Source organism: Poeciliopsis prolifica, unplaced genomic scaffold (genome assembly GCF_027474105.1).
Source record: "Poeciliopsis prolifica strain line A6 unplaced genomic scaffold, Auburn_PproV2 SCAFFOLD002, whole genome shotgun sequence".
NCBI lineage: Eukaryota > Metazoa > Chordata > Actinopteri > Cyprinodontiformes > Poeciliidae > Poeciliopsis > Poeciliopsis prolifica.
Genome location: NW_026562377.1, coordinates 2,317,155 through 2,338,807, shown reverse-complemented (window position 1 = coordinate 2,338,807; position 21,653 = coordinate 2,317,155). Strand labels below are relative to the sequence as shown.

The following is a 21,653-nucleotide window of genomic DNA, read 5'->3' as shown; positions in this document are numbered from 1 at the left end:
AAGCACTAAAGCAAAGAAAACTTCAGTTCACATTATATCTGCTTTAAAAAACTCTAATTAAACTCTGACATTTATATGAGCTGTAACTGGAACTTTAACATGGATGTCAAACTTTAATCAACTGAAAGTTTATAAAACAGCCAATTAAATTAGTGCTTCAGAATTTATCTGATAGTTAATTTAGGTCAAGCTAAGAACACTAAATGTTTCCAATGCTAAAGCACTAAACAAAAACCAGCTTGCAGTTAGCGCATCTTCAGAATAATACAACTGACAATGAGAATGATTCTGAGATAGGGGTCGATTGATAAAATACTTCAAAACAAGAAGAATAAATGTTGATTCAACCTTGTAATGAAATCACAAAACTGACTTTTATTCAGTTATTTAGATTTTGCAAAAGGGTGACATTTTCCACAAAGAAGCAGTAGTCTAAATTTATGAAAGATGGGAAGCAGTAAAAACACAATTTCCAGTTTTTTCCCCTCCTGTAACTTTTGGCCTCCTGCGCTGCAGCAGGACTAAACCAACGCCTTGGGGAGCAAACGGCGTAAGAGATCAACAAACTTTCAGGCCGACTAGCAGAAGCATGTTTCTGACTGGATAGCGTGTCAGCGGTTGGTGACTACATCACCGAGCCGCCAAAGATCAAAGATTTCACAGACACGCAGATTAATTTGTTTTTGTGTGACCATGGCATAGGTTTGATAAATACAGCGTCAGCACAACAACTGTAGGTGGTCTGATGAGTTGGATGAATCAGGCGGATTTCATGTACTTAAGACCTCGTCCTGGTAAGCTTGTTGCTGACAGCAGCCCTGGATATGAAGGCAAGAAATTAATTGCTGCATACATTTCAAACCAAAATGGTTTACACACCGTCTTCTCAGAAAAGGAGTAGAAGGCCTGAAGAGAGTGAATAAAGCCATTTCTCCCCAGAATATCTGTAGAGATTTTGTGTCCTTGATGGATAAATGATCTACAGTGACAAACAAGCGACATTGTTGTTTTTTCTTCCTCTGTTCATGACCTGACCTTTTCTTTATGCCTCTTGATTGTCTGAAACAAACAGCAAGGAAATGTGAAAGCTGTTCATGGACATTTGTAGAGATGGGGGTCAGTGGATACATATGATCAAATTTACATCCCAGAAAATTCATTTCTCGCCAAGCAGTACAGCCGTTTGGATGGTATTAATTATGCTTTACAAGTATGTTCTTAACTTTTAAAACGGATCATTTCCCAGTCAATTCATATTCTTTTATTTGTGAAAATGTCTTCAAGCAGATGTGCAATTATACAGTCGTGCATCTTTGATAAGCAGAAGAGGGGCCTTCTGCACAACCACCAATAATGCAGTCAGTGATTTCTAGATGATAAAACAACAATTAAACACTTGTCTGTTCCAGCAGCCATTTCACGGCACATACAGCAGTAAAACCAGCTGACCAAATGTGTTAGGTTTCTAGGTAACAACCGAAGCTGCTTGGCAACACAGCAGTGAATGTCGAATGTGACCTAATTAATGATCATGAGATTTTTAGAATGGCTCATTTTTCAGACACCAAAAAAGTTTAACTTGGTGTGAAAAAACAGAGTTGAGACACAAATAGAATTTAAAAAACCCACAAAAAGTGAATTTTGCAGCACAGGGTCCCTTAAATGTGAATCAAATGGTCAGAATGCAGGGAAATAGTTCAAAGCTACATTTGTTAGTGTAATTATGAATGTTGAACTCAAATTTTTTAAGTTGGAATTTCATTTCCTGTTTCCAGAAATGGAAACTAAAACAATGTGCAAAGAGAGGGCAACATGTGGAGCATTTTAGATTTTGTCCATTTTGTGTATTGCATTCGGGACGAAGGGTGTGAAAATAACGAGACTGCCGGGATGAAGTTAGAGAGTTGCAAGGGATGCTAAATGTCATTTTGTCCACCATAATTAATGATGATAAAAGCAACATAACAGATCCATTGAAAAATGCAGAATATTGTTTTACAACAGCAGGTTGCCGAGGAGTTTTGGGAGGAATAACTTTTTCTTTTTGGAAAATAATTTGCATTGAAATGGCAAATCTAACCGTTATGTGTTATTTTACATGTGACAGTGTCTGATGTTCTCGTTTCGCAGTACAGTAGGTCTGACCTTTAATATACCTAAAACAAAAACTGGAGAAATAAAAATTATTGTTAAAATATCTGAAAACTGAGAAGAGAATCACAGTTTTGTGATTTCCAAAAATGTCAAACCAGATTTCTACCCAAAAAACAAAGGAAGCAGATTAAGACGAGTATTTTATCTACTAACTAAACATTTGTTCAAGTTCAAGAGAGAAACCTTATGTTTAGGAAACATGCAATACAAAAATGCTCCTAATTACACGGTGTCAAATGTTTAAACACCCACATATACAGGAAAAAGTATAACTTTGAAGATTTCTCCTAATTTAATCCATGTCTTCACCATTAAAAGCTGAGTTGCATTTTATATTAACTAAGACATGCAGCTACAATTCTATGTACCACATATGACAAACAGCTAATCCCCATTTGTGGCTTGCCAAGCCTGTCACAATTTAAGCTGTGGTTGCATTATGGCCAGTGGCAGGTAAAGTGCAGTAAGCCTGACTGGATTTGGCAGCAGTGTGAGACACAGACCTTAGTGTTTCCTTCAAAAATGAAAGATATCCCCAACTTGAAAACTGACACCTTCTCTTGCAATTGTCGCCAGAAAATTAGAGCTTCTTACAGAGAAGCAAAAAGTTAGAAACCATATGAGGACTTCAGCTGAGGTGCAGCTCTGATAATGTTCACTGAAGTAAAACCTGCTGCTAACTTCAAAATAAAGATGATCATGTGTAAAAAATTCACATAGAAAGTAAAGCTTTGATTAAAATAACCTGCATATCCACCATATTCATAAGTGATAGGCAGAATAGACATAAAAAATTGTGGAAACCAATAATTGAAAGAGAAAGACATACACTATTGATCGTATGCCGTTCCTCCTCATGCATAATTAAATTCTTGCCTGTTTTTGTGCTTCCATTTGGGTTTCCTTGACTTCTACAAACACACAAAAAAATCATGCAGATGTTTTTAGGCAGCAAGTTAATGCTTTTTGGTGTCTAGAAAATGAGCATAACAAAACAGCAGGCACTGCCATAGTTACATAGCAACTCCAGCGAAGTCCAGCAGGTTTGGTCAGATGGTTTGACTACTGTATGTGCTGTACAATGGCTGCTGGAAAAGACGAGTGTTAAGTTGCTGACGTACCAGTCAGTGTGCATTCACACCAGCCATGTTTATTACTTTGCTTTAATCAAACTCCAGTCTGTTTGTCTACAAAGTCTGGTTTGTTTGGGGAGGTGTGATCGTCTCGTCAAATTGATGTGGACCAACAAAGAAAACCTTGGGCTCAGTTCCTTTGAAGTTAATTCAATGCATATGTGAACGCCAAGTGAACCAACGACCGCTCCAAAAGCAGGAAGTGGACCACAATGGGGGAATTCTGGGTAAACACAACCAACACAAATACGCTAAGCTAATGCTAGTCCAAAAGAGAAATCCTACAGCCACTAAAATCTGATGCTACTTTAGTTATATTTACATTTTGTGGAGAGGGATGTTGCGGTCAGTGTCAGGTTTTGTGTTGTTTCCTTAAGTGGCTCTTGGTGCAGTGCCCCCACAGGCGAGGAGGGGAACAGGTTTTGTAGCCAGTTTGGTTTGGCTAATTCAATGGAAACAAACTGCAGCAGCAGCAGTTGAACCGAGCTTATCGGACTAACAGATGAAAACACCCTTTGAAATCACTTGCTGCATTCTTGCTTGTTTGTGCAGGAGGCTTCACTTCTGCTTTTCAAATATGTACAGTTATATAATTGTGCATCTGCTTGCGTTAAGGGGTGTGGCCAGCAGCAGCCTATCTGGATTTAAAGTGACAGAGGCTCTAACAAGCTCAAAATAGGCAGACTGAGCAGAGTAAAATCTTTTTCTCAGAATGATTATTTTGCAAAAATGTAACGAGCATGTTTTGTGTAGACCATAGACCTATTCAAACCTCTCCAAGATGCATAATAGGTCACCTTTAAACCAGTTGCAGCTCATTTTCTATAAAGTTTGACAGAAGGCCTACTTCCACCAAACACACTGAACAAAGATTTAATCAGCCCAACGTGCAAAAGAAAATCCACATCCTCCTTTCTAAGTTATTATCAAAGAAAACAACAAGGGATCCAGAAAATATGATTATCAAGACAAACCGAAAGTCATTTTGTTGTAAATTGATCTGTTTTTGTCATTTTCTGAAGCTTTTCAAAATCTGTGAGGCCAACAATGACAGAGAAAATAATCTATTTTTTTTGTAATGGGTACTATTGAGCTGTGAATGAGTTTGGGAATTATTACTCTTCATATCTGTCCTTCTATTCTTTGCCAAATTTAGCTGCAGAAAAGATTTGTTTCTCTGTGAGACAAAAATTCAAACGTGTTTCAGACTCGGCTGATGAGTGTCTGTACATGTAAGGACAAGTATTTCTGCAAACTGCAGAGGGAGACAACACAAATGTAATCCCAGAGAAAAGCCTGGCAGTCACATATTTAATTCTAACACACTTCAGTTTTTCTCTTTATTACAATACAAAATAACAAAAAGATTGATCCCTTTGGGTCAAAATACTAGTGTTGTTGGATTCTAAATGTGGTAATACTTATATGTTTATTGTTTCATGATAGATTGAACAGAAAGTCATAGAAAAACAAATCAATCTCGGTAGATTCATTCTAAAATTACATTTTTTAAAAAAATCATTGCTATCAAAATAAGTTTAATTTTTCTTAATTCAGCAAAGCTTTAGCTTAGTCTTTGGTTTTATACCAGATTTTATGCAATTAATGTTCCATTTCCACTGTGTTTTTGTATTTTTATTGTAAATTAATAAAATTTTTGTTCCTTTTATGCAACTGTAGGAAATTCCTCCTGATGAAGTGATTGGTCCAATCCCGATTTCTCGACCAATGACGTCTGGAGATGAGCGTTAGCCCCGCCCACGACTCTCCACTGATCGGCAGGTAAAGATGGATTAATTTATGAAACCAAAAGACCAACAAGGGACAGATAAGTAAAAGCTAAAATTAAAAGTGTATAGTATTTATTCCCCATAAAAACAAACCTTTAATTTTAAACATGTCAGTGATTAAACATTAAAATCAGAGCAGATAAGCAGCTATTTGCAATTTGAATATTTCTCAAGTCAGTAGACAGAACCCATTTAAACTAATGTTTAAAATTACCTTTTTGACAGCATTATTACTCTTTATTTTTGAGATTTTTAGTTTCTGAAATTAGTTGTGTGCCTCTGGGTCCAATTAGAAACCAAACATCTAATCTATCACAACCTACAAAAATAATTTTAATAAATTGTTTTAACTTTGAGGTAAAACTTTGTATCTTTATTGATTTTGTTATTGGGACACCTGGAGGATCTTAAAGCATTAAAAACGCTACTTTCCCTGACTACTGCATTACTCCATCACAAATATGTGCAAAACTTTGTCAATATTCAGCAAATTTGCAATTTCCAATAAATGAGAAATCCAACTAAAATTGCATGTGAATAAGTTTCTTCATGGGATAAGTAAAAATAAATGTGCAGGGCGTTCATCCTACAACCACGTCCTGTCGTCTTCTTCATCGTTTCCGTCAGTAGTAACATCCTGTTGTTGATCATGTGATGTGAACGGGTTTTCATTGCAGTTTTTCAAAATACATTGATTGTGATACAGTTGAAAAGCATAAAAACATGAGTTTTGTGTTTCCATTAAGCAAATTTATTTACGTAATACCAACTGTGTGCAACTTTATGGTCAAAGGAAACTCAGGTTGTCGCTCACATTTCTTTAAAGTAATACTGCAGAGATCAAACAAAATGTATGCTTTTTCTCAAATTACAGTCCTGGAAGATGAGGAAATTCGCCACTTCTTGCACTTTAATTTCGGGGAAAATGTTTCATTTTTAATTTTTTTGCGTTGCTGAATGCGGGTTGCTCTGCAGCACTGAGAGCCTGATTGCAGGTGAAGGGGCCTCTTGGTATGCTGGGTAATTTACATGACATGATTACTCCAGCAGCCCTGCTCTTTGTGTGCGTGTGTGTGTGTGTGTGTGTGTGTGTGTGTGTGTGTGTGTGTGTGTGTGTGTGTGTGTGTGTGTGTGTGTGTGTGTGTGTGACAGAGTGATGGTAAAATGGTGCTAAACATCTGTGAGCTTGATGACACTCACTTAAAACAACGGCTTGGGAGGCGTGAGGGCGGTGTGATTGAAGGAAGAAAAGGAGGAAGATGGAAGAGAGCGGGCAGAGGGGGAGGATGATGGAGGACAAAATGTAAAAATGTATACAGGTATTTGAAAGGAAGGAGAGACGCACGGTGAAGCTGAAAGATACTCCTCAAGAATTGCGAACGTGGAGGGAGAGATGTGAGGTATCTGTGTGTGTGTGTGTGTGTGGGGGGGGGTGTGTGTGTATGTGTGTGTGGGTGTGTGTGTGTGTGTGTGTGTGTGTGTGTGTGTGTGGGGGTGTGTGTGTATGTGTGTGAGGGGCAGACAGGGCAGGTGAGCTGCATGGTCCAACTTGCTTTAAAGCACCTGAAGAAACAACTGGCATGATAACATCTCCCCTGCCTGCCTGTCAGGCTCCATATGCAGCTAAATTTATACCAACACGCCGGCTTTGACATGCAGATTTCTGCTGTTTTCTCAGACCTGCATGACAGTAATCCTCTCTGGAAAGTTATGTTTATGATCGCTGCAGATTTATTTACTTCTGTGTTTATTATGTTCATCCCCAAATGGAGTGTGTAGTCTTAACAGCTGCTTCTGGTTTTCTTTAGCGTTTTTATTTTTGTACCTTTTTACTGGAGCAACACATTGATTTCAGCTGATTGTTTAGCACTGAGATAGATTTATGTTCCTCGGTGTTTATTTTAAGTAAGATCTCAGAAATGTTCATAAATATGCTGATAAAGAAAATATGAATGAAAGTTTGGACCCCCAGAAGTGCTCAAACCTTTCAAAAGTTGAAGGAGTCCAAAGAAATCACAGGTCGAATAAAAGAAAGACATAAAGTAGTCCAACTTTTACGTCTGTCTTTATTTTTTCAAAATCTTATTGTAGATCCAAAGTTTGAAAGGGATTTTCACGGTGGCCTATTAGGGCCATTGTAGATTAAAGGTTTGTAAATGAAAAAAGTAGTAAACTTTAACAAACCCATAAATGCTCTGGAAAAAAATGGGGAAATTTCTGTTTGAAAATTGGCTGAAAAAATTTCAGGAATTTTGAGATTAATCTTAGACTTTCGACTTTTGGAATTTACGAAAAGCTGGAAATGTCAAAGTTTAGCAGATTTTCCAGGTTTGCTGTATTTAAAGAAAAGCATCTAGTTTTCAGTTTCTTTTGGGCTCGACTGAATAAATTTATTTTCAGTAATAACATGATTTGGGTCGGTATCATTCAAGACATTTGCTATATTTGGTCAAGTCTAATAAATTAGATGAAAGTTGATTTCAAAGTCGCCTTTTCAGTAACACTTTCTGGATGAACTTGATTTTATCTTTTGCTAAAGCTTGCTTGTAAAAACTCTTAACACTTTGTGCTGAACTTCACATTTTCCGTTATATCCATAATAATTTTACTCTTGTTACAAATTATCTCCATCTATCAGCCAATTTTCTATTATTTATGAGTTGCAGCTGGCGGCCGCACACATTCAGTCCGAGGGCCAGAAATGGGCCCCGGGCCGCACTTTCAACACCCCTGGTGTCGTCACTTCTTCCAGGAAGTTGTGATCCCAACTATCAACTCGTTAAATTATGTGCAGTTTTTTACACAAATGTAACAAACGTTGTGATGTTTGGTCCGAAATTGAACCGATACGATTGCATGTGAACAAACTGTATGTTCTGGTTTCACTCCCTCTCTGCATCACCAGCCCAAAATATCGATAAATATGTCATTTATGACCCGTACATCTGAGTTCTGCAGCTGAAATAAAAACTTTATTACGTCTATTCTGTGTAAATTATTTTCTGATGACCTAGTTTGGTCCTCTGCTGCTGTAGCTCATCTTCTTCATTATTCTGACACTCAGGCATTTGTGGCATAAAGTGGATCTTCACTGAAAGTTTGCCGCCATTTCAAACCTGCTATTTGCTGTTAAGCAGTTATAGCCAATGAAATGTCTGCTGCATACCTGTTCATATAAGTAGCACCTGATGATGTAATTATTTCATTCTTTGTTTATTCTCCAGTCAGCACATCATTTTCAATGCTGGGAAGAATAAAAGCAATCTGTCAGTTTGTGAAAGATCCTTTAGGTCAGAAAGTGTGTTGAGAGTGAAACATAATTTACTGTAGTGTGAAGTATTTCACTCCATCTCAGTTGACGATTCCTGCAGCCGTCAGGAGGAAATGTTGCTCTTAAAGGGAGAGGATGCGAGCTTAAGCTGATTCCTCAGACAATGCAGCATCAATAACCATCTTTCACCAGCAGCGGATACTATGGCATGGGCAAAGGATTACTTTATAAAACCTCTACAATACACAGTTACGTCAACAAAAGCTGGTTAAAAGGTGCAGTGCTTTGTGGAAAAGGAAATATCTTTAATATCTTATCACTCAAGAAGTCTGTGTGGAAATCAGAAAAATCTACAACTTCAGTCTTAACCAAGTTCCTTTTTTCATATTAACCCCTTTAGTGAAGAGCGTTTAATGCACAAATTAGTCCAGAAAATATGAATAATCCGAAAATGATTGAGGTACTTTTTGACAAAAAAGGTACTTTTAGGAGTATTTTTACCACGCTGTACTTTTATCTTGAGTAATTTTATTAGCTATTACTTCTCTTACTTGAGTAAAATTGTATTTTTTACCTGAGTAAAAAAAAGTATGTTGAAGTAGTACTACTCTGACTTGAGTACAGCTTTTGGATCCTCTGATTAAACATATTTTGCTGCAGTTTTCATGAAACCCCAGAATGTTTTTCTAAAAACAAATTGTTTTCCTGCATGTGCAGCTTTGCAGCAGCAGACTTTGCTTTACTGCGGCTCATTTCTAACGTCGTTCGGTGAGATTTTAGCTTTTAAGAAAACACTTCTACCCTTGATGTCGCTCTCTCTGTGCTTCACCTCTCGCTCTGCGTCTCCCAGGCACAGGCGGATTAGCAGAGTTCTGCTTCGTTTACCTTCACCTGTCAACGCCGGCTGCGTGTGTGTGCGTGTGTGTGTGTCTGTCCTGAGCACTCAGCCATGAGAAGCTACAGCTAAGACCCTGCGTCATAGGTTGTGTGTAGGTGACAGCTAAAGAGTCCCACCCAGAACACACACACCCCTAAGGTTTAAAGTGACGCTTAAGCCGACTAAATGCGTCGGGGTTTCGGGTCCTGCGAGCCTGCGATGCACTCAGAATATGAAAACCTGACGCCGCTTTTAATTTTCTGTTTCCACTTAAGTTGAGAGGAGAAGATGTGGAGAGAGGGTGTGTGTGTGTGTGTGTGCGTGTGTGTGTGTGGTCCCGTGTGACGAGAAGGAGCTGCACCTCCACGGCTCACTGCCATCCTCCTTCCTCCCTGAGCTGCCGGAGCCTGCTCTGGCCTGTTGGCAGGAAGTGTCCTCCCAGCTGACAAAAACACACTCAGTCACAAACACACACATCCTCACACAAAGGTTGGCAAATTGCCCCCCTGACCCGCTCCAGCAACCCCAGAACGCAACCAAACCCTCTGAATTAAAGACGCTCCGCCGTGTCCGAGTCCGACGAGGAAGGAGACCAGAGGAAATAAAAATTATGAGTATGAGCAGCACGACTAGCATATTTCTACTCAAGTAAAAGTCGACAGGTATTTGGTAAAAAGTCTACTGAAGTACTGAGTGAGTGGTCAAACGATTAATCATCTAATATTTAAAAATTACGCAATCCGACGAGCCGAAATATAAAGTTAAAGTTACAACCCAAGATCAGCCATGCACTGCAAAAACAGAAAATACCGCCAAGTATTTTTGGTCTAGTTTCCAGTGTGAATAACTCGGTGCACTTGAAATACGACTAAACTGACTTACACGTAACTTTTCAGCAAGATTTAGGAGCTTGTTTCAAATCAATAATTTCTGAATATTGATGAAAAAGTTCTAGTCCAACTGGCAGATTTAATTTATAGAAAAACGTCTCATAGGTGGAACTAGAACTTTTTTTAAATCGATTTTAAGAACTGATTTTCTTAAATCAAACTCCTAGATCTTACTGAAAGAATTGGGTACTAACTAGTTACATTTATTCAACTTCATTTACATTTAGGAGTATTTTACTAAGCTGTACCTCTGATAACACGACATCCAAAGTAACAGAGAGAAGTGACTTTCAGCAGGTGGCGCTCTTCCTTCTGGATTTGACTGCAAAAGATGATGAACATCCAAAACACTTAGAGAAAACATAACATTTTTTCTGTGCAGGAAGTAAACATGTTTTCAGAAATATTCAGCTGAAACAAAAGGTCCTTAAAACAGTGAGAGGTTTTCCACTTCTGCCCCCCGTAAGAAGCTGCAGCAGGTTAGCTGGTGCTGAAGTGAAAACTGTTCAGCCTTGGAAGCAAATATCATTTTAATTGGGTTCTTCCACACTTGATTGTTTTCTTAGTTTTAATCAACAAAAACAAGCTGGAAGTTGAACCAAAGCAGTCTTATTATTATTTTTTTAATTAGACAATAAAGGATTCATTAAAACAAAAGTTCACAACTTGTCACATATTTCAAATAGTTTTTATTAATAAGAAGAATAAGATGAGATATGTGTCTTATGAGAGCTGTATTTCTGTTTAATAGTCGCTTTGACAAGCATAATTAAATGCCGTCTGGTTTAATTCACAGAAATCTGAGGAACATTTAAAAAAAAAAGATTTTGACAGGAGAAACAAAAAGCCATAGTTATAGAGAAACAGAAAATGGCCTCTAAAGTTGTTTAATTCAAGCTGATTTCTCTTCTGATTCATTGCCATCATAATTGATCACTCAAATCATTTCAAATATTACCAAACACTGAAACTGCAAAACCATCTGAAGTGAGAGTAAAATAACTTTTATATGGTTAAACTAGCTTATTTAGTGTTTCTCTACAGTTTGTTTAACTGTAGCCTTCCATCGGTAGCTGAAGCTACTGTTAAAGACTGAAAGGAAGATTTTCAGTTTTTATGGTTTTAAAAATCTCTTCAATAAAAACATTTTCCATGAACCACCTGAAGAAAACCCTCCCAGAAGTCAGATTGCTGTTCAGATATCGAAGGTAGCATTATTCATATCTGGTTTAAGGTGACAAACTTCCTTCAACATCTTCGTTACATTTTTTCCACAAAATCATCCTGAGGTAACGAGATTTGAGGCTTTTTTCAGAAGCAGCAGTTTTGGGGCATGTTGTCATTTTAAACCCAGAGAAGCTGCGTCTGGCCACGCCCCCAACTCTGCGTTCACTCTCTCACTGGTCAATGGCTCCAAAAAGATCATTAATTATACAACTGTACATCTTTGAAAAGTAGAAGTGGATCCTTCTGTGCAACCAACAGCAATGCAGCAAGCGCTTTCTGAATGTTAAGTCAACAACAAAACATGAACGCAGCTGACCAAACGTGCTGGAACTCCCATTTGGTTGCTAGGTAACAGGCCAGGCTCAGCTGGGGTTGCTAGGTAACGGTGCAGTTCTTGTCGGTTTTTTTGCTCTATTTTTAATTTTTTTTTGCTTGATCTGTTTGTAGAAACTCTTGAGGCTGAAATGGAAGCATAAAATGTGCAGAAAATGAATTTTCCGTACTAGATCCCTTTTAATAAACAGTTTAAATGTTTCAATTTGTAGCTCATAATAATAATCATCGCATCTAAACGTTTCATGATAGTTCTCAATATGTGATGACCCAGAAGTCCTTAAAATGTTTAGAAAACACGAATAAAACTCAAATCATCAGCCTCAAAGCTCAGCTTTGCAAAGTTTAGATAAAAAATATCGGGAAAACAAGCTAAGACATCCGTACTGCAGCCAAGGACCTCGCTTGACTGATTTATTTTTTCATTTTACTGTAACTTCTCCCCGATGGGTTCAGAGAGGGGTGGCTTGTCTAAGTACCTGAATTAGAGACACACAGAGAGAGAGGTAATTAGAATCCAGTGATTAATGTTCTAATGAGTTTATTCTCTGAGGGGATTAACATGAAGGCTAATAGCAGCTCTGCTAAAAACATCCCAAAAAACCCAAAACACTGGAGACAAAAAGGCAGGCTCAGGATTTACTGCTTCAGCAGAAAAAACAAAAACGTGTTGCTGCTCTTGTTTTTCACTCCGTATTTTGTTTATTATGAACTTGCTCAACCTTGAAATGACCTCGACTGCTTTGCAGCGCTGCGGTAAAACGAGGTGTTCAACCGTTCTCAGTCAGCATGTGGAGCAAAGTATAAACAGTTCACTTTCTACAACAGCACTAATATGAGGTTAGATTTGAGTTTAAATGTTTCCTCAGCAGGAAATTGAATTAAGAGGCTCTTGGTGCGTGCTGTGGTGGCGCGACCCACTTTTGGAGGCCTTGAATCCTTGACGCAGCCGTCGCGGGTTCGACTCCCGGACCCGACCAGATTGGCTGCATGTCTTCCCCCTCTCCTTACGTCCTTCCTGTCAGCCTACTATTATATAAGGGACACTAGAGCCTGCAAAAAGACCCTGGAGGGAAAAAAATAAAAAATAAAAAAATTAAGAGGTTCTAAAAAATCCCCAAATAAAACAAAACAGACCTACAAAGGCTTAAGAAATAGAAGACAAAGACATTTTTTCCACAATGGAGACAAACCTTAAGATCTCAAATGATCACAAAGACACACAAAGAGTCAGCCATGCAGTAAAAAACTAAATAACTGCTTACAAGAGCCAAACTGTTAAACTAAAAAGATCAAAAGGAGAAGCACAATTACTAAACTGGAATGGAAAAAATCAAAACAAAACATGTAAAGCGAACACAAAGTGTTGTGAAACAGGCAAAATCACAGGTAAAATACACAGCTGGGGAAACAGGGAGACCACAAATTACGTTTGCGGTTTGTGGTCGTTTTGTATCTTTTCAGTCTCAGTAATAACAGTTTAAGGCCTTTTTCTTGTTGGAGCCCTGGGGGTCTTCTGTTTCAGAGTAGTAAAGACATTATTCACTTTCCTCCTCCCACTTACACACAATAGATTCAAATTTCAGTAATTTTTTATTAGATTTTTTCTGGAAGGTGTCCCAACTTTCTTTGTACACTGCAAAACCACAAACTCTTACCAAGTATTTCTATTGCAAACTTGAAATAAGACAAAACTAAATTACAAGTGACGTTTCAGCAAAACGTTTAAATAAATACTTCAAAGAGTACTAGTTGTTTTGGCAGATTATTAAACTTAAAACAAGACATTTTTCCATGTTGAAAGTTGATGTATAATTATGTTAAAACATAGTATATGTTATAATTAAGCTTATAATAAGCTTCTATATCTTGCAGAAAAATTACTTATTTGTCTTATTTCAAGACAAACCTAGAAACTAGACCAAATGAACTTGGTAAGATTTTGTGTTTTTGCAGTGAAAATGAGAGAAGAAGAAGTGACAAAGTTACACGAAGAGACACAGAGAAAAGCAAGCACGGAAAAAAACATACACGCTTGCAACCAGTTGGTTTTTGGAGTGACATTCGGGTTGGCTTAGCCATTTTCTGAAGGAAAAGGAGAGATTAAGACAATCCTCGGCGAGCCACCTTCGCCGCGCCGAGGTGCTTAGGACACCGGGAGCAAAGAGGATTGTGGAGAAGAGAGGGGGCTTCTGGGAGAGCGTCAGAGGAATCTTAGGAGGCATTAGCAGTAACATACTCCACCTGAGATAGACGGGGAAGACCACACCAGCAGCACCGGACCCCTTTGTTGACAGGCTTAGTGGTCCTGCCTTTGACAGACACACAGAAACACACCTGAGACGCCGCGTGTCGTGCATGTTGTTGCACATTGTTGCACATTGTGGATGTAGCAGAGGAAAGGCTTCCCTTAACGAGGAAAATATTTCACAGAACTCACATTTTGCATGTTTTTGAACTTTCATTTGGGTCACTTGTGCTGATAGAAACAAGTTTGTTTTAGCAATGATTGGTAAAAAGATTGAACTAGAGTTCGTAGGTTCGATTTTAGCTTCCAATCAAATTTTATTTTCACAGCACATTTCAGCAACATCTCAAAGTGTTTCACATCATAAAAACACAAAGATATAGAATGTAATGCGTCGATATTTGAAGCATTGCATTTTGCCACACCAGATTGTTGCTTAATGTTTCATTGATTATGTTTCAGGTGGGTTTTAGTCTAGATTTAAAGAAAAGCATAGATCAGTTTCTCTGAGACATTCGTCCTTTAATCCTGGAAATGTTCCTCAGCTGACAGAAGGCTGACTTTGTAATTGTCTCTATGTGGCTCTGAAGGTTCATGACAGAGTCCAACACTGCACCCAGAGTCTGTTGAGTCTGTTGTTGAGAGCGTCATCTCTTCTGCCGTCATCTGCTGGGGCAGCAGAACCAGGGACCCACAGAGGCTCAACGGCCTGATAAATAAGGCTGGTTCTGGTTCTAGTTCTGGTTCTGGTTCTGTTCTGATGACGACTGTGGAACCTCTGGAGATGATCATGCCAAGAAGGATTCTTCATAGGATCAAGAAAACGAAGGACGACCTTCTCCATCCTCTTTGCGACATTGTCTTGGGAAAACGGAGCATCTTCAGTCAGAGTTGTCTGCAGAGTTGTTGTAATACAGACTGCTACAGGAGATCTTTCTTGCCAACAGCCATCAACATCTTCATTGATTTTTTGAAGAATCTGAACTGATGAATTACAACATTTAATTTCCATTTCTCTCCTCAGAACTTCATTCCTACCCTCAGCTCCTACAGACTAGTGCAGCAACAATTAGCTAACACCTGGTTGAGCTTATCCTACCAATTGCTTTTCAGTCCAACGCTCCTAAGAATGTTTTACTTTATGAAGAAACATTGTTTGACTTGCTGAAGGCAGAGTGTCTAAAAGATCAGGAGATCCTTAAAGAGACAGATTTGCAGGCGTCTAATTGTGAAGTCGACTTTCTTTTAAGCTAGCGTGTAAGCTAAAAAAAATAGGGTTGATTTTGTGTGTTAACAATGAAAATGCTTGATATTTTGGAGCTATATCTTGCTGAGAAATCCATGCTGATCATCAGCTTGCGCGTATGAGTACGTTTCTGCATGAATTTAAATTCAAAACTACTTTATTAAATAAAAAAAAATAAATTAAGGAAACAAACTAAATCTGGTGAAATTATTTAGCTCATTTGCTCTGTACAGACTTCCGTTTATCTTATCCTCCTTTGGCTTGAGATCTTCTTCATCCCTGATATTGTTCTACATCTTTTCTCCTTAAGTCTTTATTTTAAGCTGTATAGTCTAACAACTCCCTGTCTCGCTCCCTAAAGGCTTTCTTCTTGTTTTGCAGTTCCTTTAGGATTTGTTATGTTTCAGGCGCTGTCCACACACTCAGCCATGGCTGGCAAAGAGCAATCCAATCCGTAGCCTCAAAACAACTCTGTAGGGCTTCTTCTCCTTCAACTTTCTTTCAGCGTTTTTTGTTACAGGCCGTCTCTGAACAAAGGACTTGTATGAAACGCAAGGTTATGATTTGATTTCCCCGGCGTAAGTCTTGCTTTGGACATATGAGTCCTTGACGTTTGTGAAAAACAAACCCAAAGTCTTGTTTTCTCAGGTGGAGCAGCTGACAAACTGGTGAAAGGTTGGCAGTGTAGCAGAGAGTGAGGCATGATTAAAATCACCAGATATTGCCGCAAACGCGTTGGGGTGTTGTGTCCGTATCCTAGCAGCAGCGGAACCAGTGACATCACGCGCATTATCTGCAACAGCTGAGGGTGGAACGTAAACGGCCGCCAGCAAAAAAACAAGACAAATAAATTTGGACAGAAACTTACTGCCAAGAGTTGAAGGTCTGGACTGCAGAGACGACACTGGACAACACCGTCTGCTGTTAACAGGCACTGCTAATACACCTTAGTGAACAAAACTGCTGTGATCTTCCTAGACAGTTGGCTAGTAACTAGTTACCTTTATATTTAATTGAGGAACTTTTTGGAAAATATATACATTTCGGAGTAGGTTTACTCCACTGTGCTTTTTATCCTTTACTTGAGTAACTATTATGAAGTATTGCTGCTCTTACTTGAGCAAAATGTCTGTATTCTCTACTCAATATGAGTCACTGAATGCATCTTATAAAGTATTTCTTGTCTAGTTTATAGTGGAGGTATATTGGCACAATTGAAATAAGAAGATATAGGAACCAGTCAATAATTTCTTAATATTGGTGACAAAATACTAGTTCTATTGGCAAATCATTTCACTTATAACATGGGAAAAATGTTATAAGCGAATTAATCTGACAATGGAGCTAGAACCTTTTCATCAATATTAAGGAATTATTGACTTAAAACAAGTTCCTATTTCTTGCTGAAAAGTTACTTAGTTCTCTTTTATTACAAGTGTGCTATTATATGTGAGGAAAGAAATTGATTTGGAAATTTTTTTATTTTGCCTATTTATATGAATTTGATCTTTAAAATGCCAAACTTTCCACACAATTTTATTTTCTGGTCCATCTGATAATTGTAATTTTGAAATATTAAATGATCAGTTAATTTTACTCGCCTCCAACTTCTGAATTTGGCAACCACTGGGAGTTTAAAGTCCGCCCGGCTCTTTCTGCAGTTCATGTTATGAATCTGATGTGTTTACAAACAAATAATCTCTCCATAGTTGTTTTTACGCGTTTCAATTTTCAACCCTGAAGCTTAACTGAGAAAAGCCGATCTGTTGAGCCCTCAAAGACATACTGAAGATGTTTTTCTCGTTGTTCATTTCTCCTGAATGCAGATCAAGTGACCGTTATAAAACGCAGACAAGAGCATCCAGGAAATCTCCCCCAGGAAAACAGGCGGACAGACCCAACAAGGTAACAACGACGGGAGAGGGAACAAAGGAGTTCATGGCTGTCGTTGGGTTTTCTTTCGTTTTTGTCGTTGTTTCATCCCTTCTTTTGTCTGGGGGCAAACTGCAGGAGCCAGGAGGCCCCAGAGCAACAGCTGGCAGGTAGGAAGAGAGAGAGAGGGACAGAGAGAAGGAAGTAGAGAGGAAAAGGGGGGCGGCGTACAGACGACAGGCTGAAGAAAGGTAAGAAGAAAGGACACAAACTGCAGGATGGAAACTTTTTACCTTAGCACGTTGACTGCATGTTCAGCTACTAATATTTCAGATTTAAGAGAAAGATTGAGGATTTTTAGACATGTGATAGTGTGACATTTATATTGAGTCCATGAAAAGACAGATAAGAGATTATCAAAGGTACATTAATGCATAAATTATAATTTGACACACATAAAACTCTCTGTCCCTTTTTTCCACCGAGTCTCTTTCTCTCTCTCACACACACACCCACACAGACACACACACACTCACGGTAGGTCTCAGTTAACCAAAGTCAATAGCCTGCAGACAGACAAGTGTGATTACAGGAGATACTATTGCTCTCACTATTTAGCAGCTTCACTTTCTGTGTCTGAGGAGAAAATGAAGGGTGTTAAAAAGAGACGACAGAACGGACCAGAGGTTTCATCTCGGATCGTTTCTTCACACAACTGCCATGCGGCGCTCTTTGAATCACTTTTTTATCACATCTCTTGGTTTTTAAAATGTCTCTGTGTATAAATCTGCATTTTGATTCATGATATCTATTTGTTTTTATATTCAACTACAACACAGGTTAAACTTGCATCTTATTTTGGCTTCAGGAGTAAGTTGAGTTTTTATTCTTCATTTTATTATTCTATTAATATTATGACTTTATTCGTATAGTTTTTACTTTTTTTCTCGTAATTTTTACTTAAGTTATTTATTTTCTTGTAATCCATTATCAAAAGCCAATCTTTACTGCGCTGATATTTAGGAAGATGAAGCGACTTAAGCAGAGTTGTAGTATCTGGTTACATTTACTCAATTACATTTGCTTGAGGAACTTTTTGAAAAACTTTTACTTTTGAAGTATTTCTACTCTTACTTGAGTAAAATGTCTGCATTTTCTACCCACTGAATGAAAATAAAACATGTTTTAACCAAAAATTCAACAAACTCAGACACACACCTGCAGTTTTTGTTCAAAGTTTCATCAGAAACTGATTTGGAAAAACTTTATTTCCCTTGTATTTGTTATGTTTTTGTTACTACATGAATTATTGTCATTTTAGATCTTAAAATACCCAAATTTCCACTTAACATTAGATTTTGGTCCATCTGATGACCCATCCATCCATTTTGTAACAGTGGGGTCAGGACGTGCTGGTCCAACTCCAGCTAACGTTCCGGGCGAGAGGCAGGGTCACCTGGACCCCGCCTCTGTCGCCAGTCTGTCTTATGGCCCATCTGATGATGTAATTTTTAAATATGAAATGACTGATCATTTGATCAGTTGTTCAGTACTTTTTACCAAATACTGTGTTACTCTTGCTTGAGTAATTTCATGGTCAGCTACTTTTTACTTTTACTGAAGTAGAAATATGTTGAATTAGTGCTACTCTTGCTAGAGTATAATTTGTGGAAACTTTACCCGCTTCTGGACTTAAGTAAGAATGAGACTTCGTATTTGTTTTTAAGTAATGAGTGAAATTCATTCGTTTATCCTCTTACTTAGAAAAACAGTTTTGATCATTTCAAAGAAGGAAGAAAACTCTACATATTGTATCAATTTTATGTTAGTACGAAAATAAAAAATAAACAAAGAAAATCACTGTGAAGAAAGCAGGTCAACTGCAGCCTAATGTCCGACAGTTGCTGTGCGTTATTTATTTACATCAGGCGGCCTCAAACACTCAATCACCCGTTTATCTCTGCCTGTCTTACCACACACACACACGCACCCGGCTCTGACCAGGCAGATGGTTGTGCCACCCCTGCCAAAGCAGCATAACAAGCTACACACACACAAATAAAGGGGAGTGGGACGTCTGTTTCAGCTGCCTCTCTGCGTCGAAGCGAAGCTGGCATCAGCCATGAATCCATCAATCCTTCACGCTGCCCCCCTTTCACCTCCACCTGTTACAGTACAGGCTGTTTAACTGGAAACACTAGCAAAACAAAATTAAACTGGTGATGAGAACAAGCTGTGCTTCCGTTACAAATGTTGACCAATATTCTACTAATGCAAAAAAACAGCCTTTGGCAATTCCTGTTTCCATTAAATAAGCAATTAAATTCACATGTGAATAAGTTTGTTCAAGTGATAAGTCATTAAAAACCATCCCACTCCATCACCCTCCCTCCACTTCCTGTCATCGTTGTCTCTACCAGTAGTAACATCCTGTTGTTGACCATGTGACTTGTGTGATGCGAAACAATTGTTTTCATTGCAGTTTTGTGAAATAAACTGTTTATTTGATCAAAAATCAAGGTTTTTTTTTTTATTTGAAATTTACAATTAAGCACATTTATTTTTTAAATGTAAATAGCTAGATTCAGACTGCACCCTTAAGTCACCCAATTCCTTTTTTTTTTTGTTCTGTCATGAATAGATGAGATACGTAAAGATGTAGAACCACATATCCAGGGTCACATTAAGGCAGAAACATCAGAATTGGGTCACTTCAAGCTGCAGTGTAAACGCAGCCTCCGATAAGCTCCACCGTTAGCATCCGTGTTTACTTCCACAAACTCTGAGCACTTCTTCTTCCTTTTTTGTGACATTTGGTAAAACGCTGAGCACACGCTCTGTGTGACTTTATTGCGCCCTCTACTGCGCATGTGGGACATTTTGAAGTCGTCTACAGTTCACACTAGATATCACATACAAGTCATATATTTGGAAGTGTGAACGACCACGCTGTTAGAAAAATCAGATGTGACAAAAAAATTTGGTTTTGGATCAAATCAGGAAGCAGAGTGAACCTAGCGAAATTGCATTGATAGAAACACATCTACAGACTAAAAGACCCTCTGACTGGATGGTTTTGTGATTTTGGGGCCTCTTGCAGCTGTCGAACACCCTGAGGCTGCACCCAAACACACACACACACACACACACACACACACACACACACACAATCACATCTACCAAACAGGCTTTACAACTAACAGCATTAATCACCTTTTCAACAAAGAGAGTGACAGCCAATTTTAACGGCCAAGACGGATCGCGGTAAGAATAAATGGTCGAGTATCACGGAGCATCTGGGTATGTCTTAATATGCATGTGACTGTACGTCACTGTCAACGTGTGTGTGTGTGTGTGTGGGAGTGTGTGTGGGTGTGTCTGTAAACAACTCAACTTACACAGATTACTTCTGAAACTCTATAACTAGAATACACACACAGAGTATCCTTATCCATGTTTCCACCTTCCAAATCAACACATCCTCATAGATTACTCCACACACCTTAATCTCCCGCTTAATTCCTAAATGTCTTCGTCAAACGCACAAGCCAGCAGAACCCAGATTAGATTAGGCTGCTCTCGGAACAAGGTGGTGCTGCAGAAAAAAAGGTTTTCCAACATACAGCAAAAATAAAATTTAGTCAAAATACTGAGTCAACCGTTTGCTTCAGATTTGTCACGAAAATCCCAAGTGATTACACAGTGTCTGAGATGTTATGTGTTATTTTATGCATGCAACACAAAACGCTGAAGCGGAAAATATGCTGTAAATGTTTGGATTTAGCTATAAATGGCTGGTTTGCTGTCGTTTACCAATATATGTTTGCATCATTAAAATATTTACTGTGAAGCAGGTAATTGCATTAATTATCTCTTAAACTGCAAAAAGACAAAATCGTACCAAGTATTTTTGCTTTAGTTTGTAGCCTAAATATGCCAGTACACTTTAAATAAGACAAAACTAACTTACAAATAACTTTTCAGCAAAATATAGGAGCTTGTCTAATGCCAATAAATCCTTAAAGTTGTTGAAAAAGTTCTAGTTTCACTGGCATATTATTTCACTTTTAATTTTCATCAGAAACTTTCCCCAGGTTACAATTGAAATATTGTCAACAAAAACTAGTTCTTTTTCATCAGTATTAAAGAATTAGTCACTTAAAACAATCTCCTATATTTTGCTGAAGTTTCTTATTTCAATTGTAAGAAATTTGCATTAGAAACTAGAAAAATAACATTTCGTTTTTGCTGTGTAAAGATTTAGCAAACTATACATACCTTTTCATATTTTTGTTTGAATGTAACCACTGACTGTCTCAGATAATTTATCAAAGACAATAACAATGAAGATCGAGCAGAACAACTTCACCTCGAACTACTGATTGTGATTTTTACAATTTTTCTATTTCTACTTCTAACTGAACTCTGTACCTTTGTTAACTTGGAATATACATATACATCACAAAATCTACAGCTATCATTGCAGTAAAACATGTTTCTATAAAGTATTTACTCCATCAGTCTTAATACAAATGGACTGCAACAGAAGATTGAGTAGCACCACTGAAAGAGAATTTTGACTTTAAAATCAGAATTCTTACTTTTTTTTCCT

General features: G+C 38.1%; 1 long non-coding RNA gene across 2 annotated transcripts in view; it reads left to right on the top strand.

Annotated features, from left to right (window-relative positions):
* LOC129372393 (uncharacterized) overlaps nucleotides 1–21,653 on the top strand; it is a 122,137-nt gene that overhangs the window by 48,322 nt on the left and 52,162 nt on the right. For both annotated transcript variants that reach the window (XR_008607247.1, XR_008607246.1), the window contains exons 3-5: nucleotides 4,968–5,069; nucleotides 16,996–17,074; nucleotides 17,180–17,292. This is a non-coding gene — a long non-coding RNA (uncharacterized LOC129372393). The remainder of the gene's footprint in view (nucleotides 1–4,967; nucleotides 5,070–16,995; nucleotides 17,075–17,179; nucleotides 17,293–21,653) is intronic.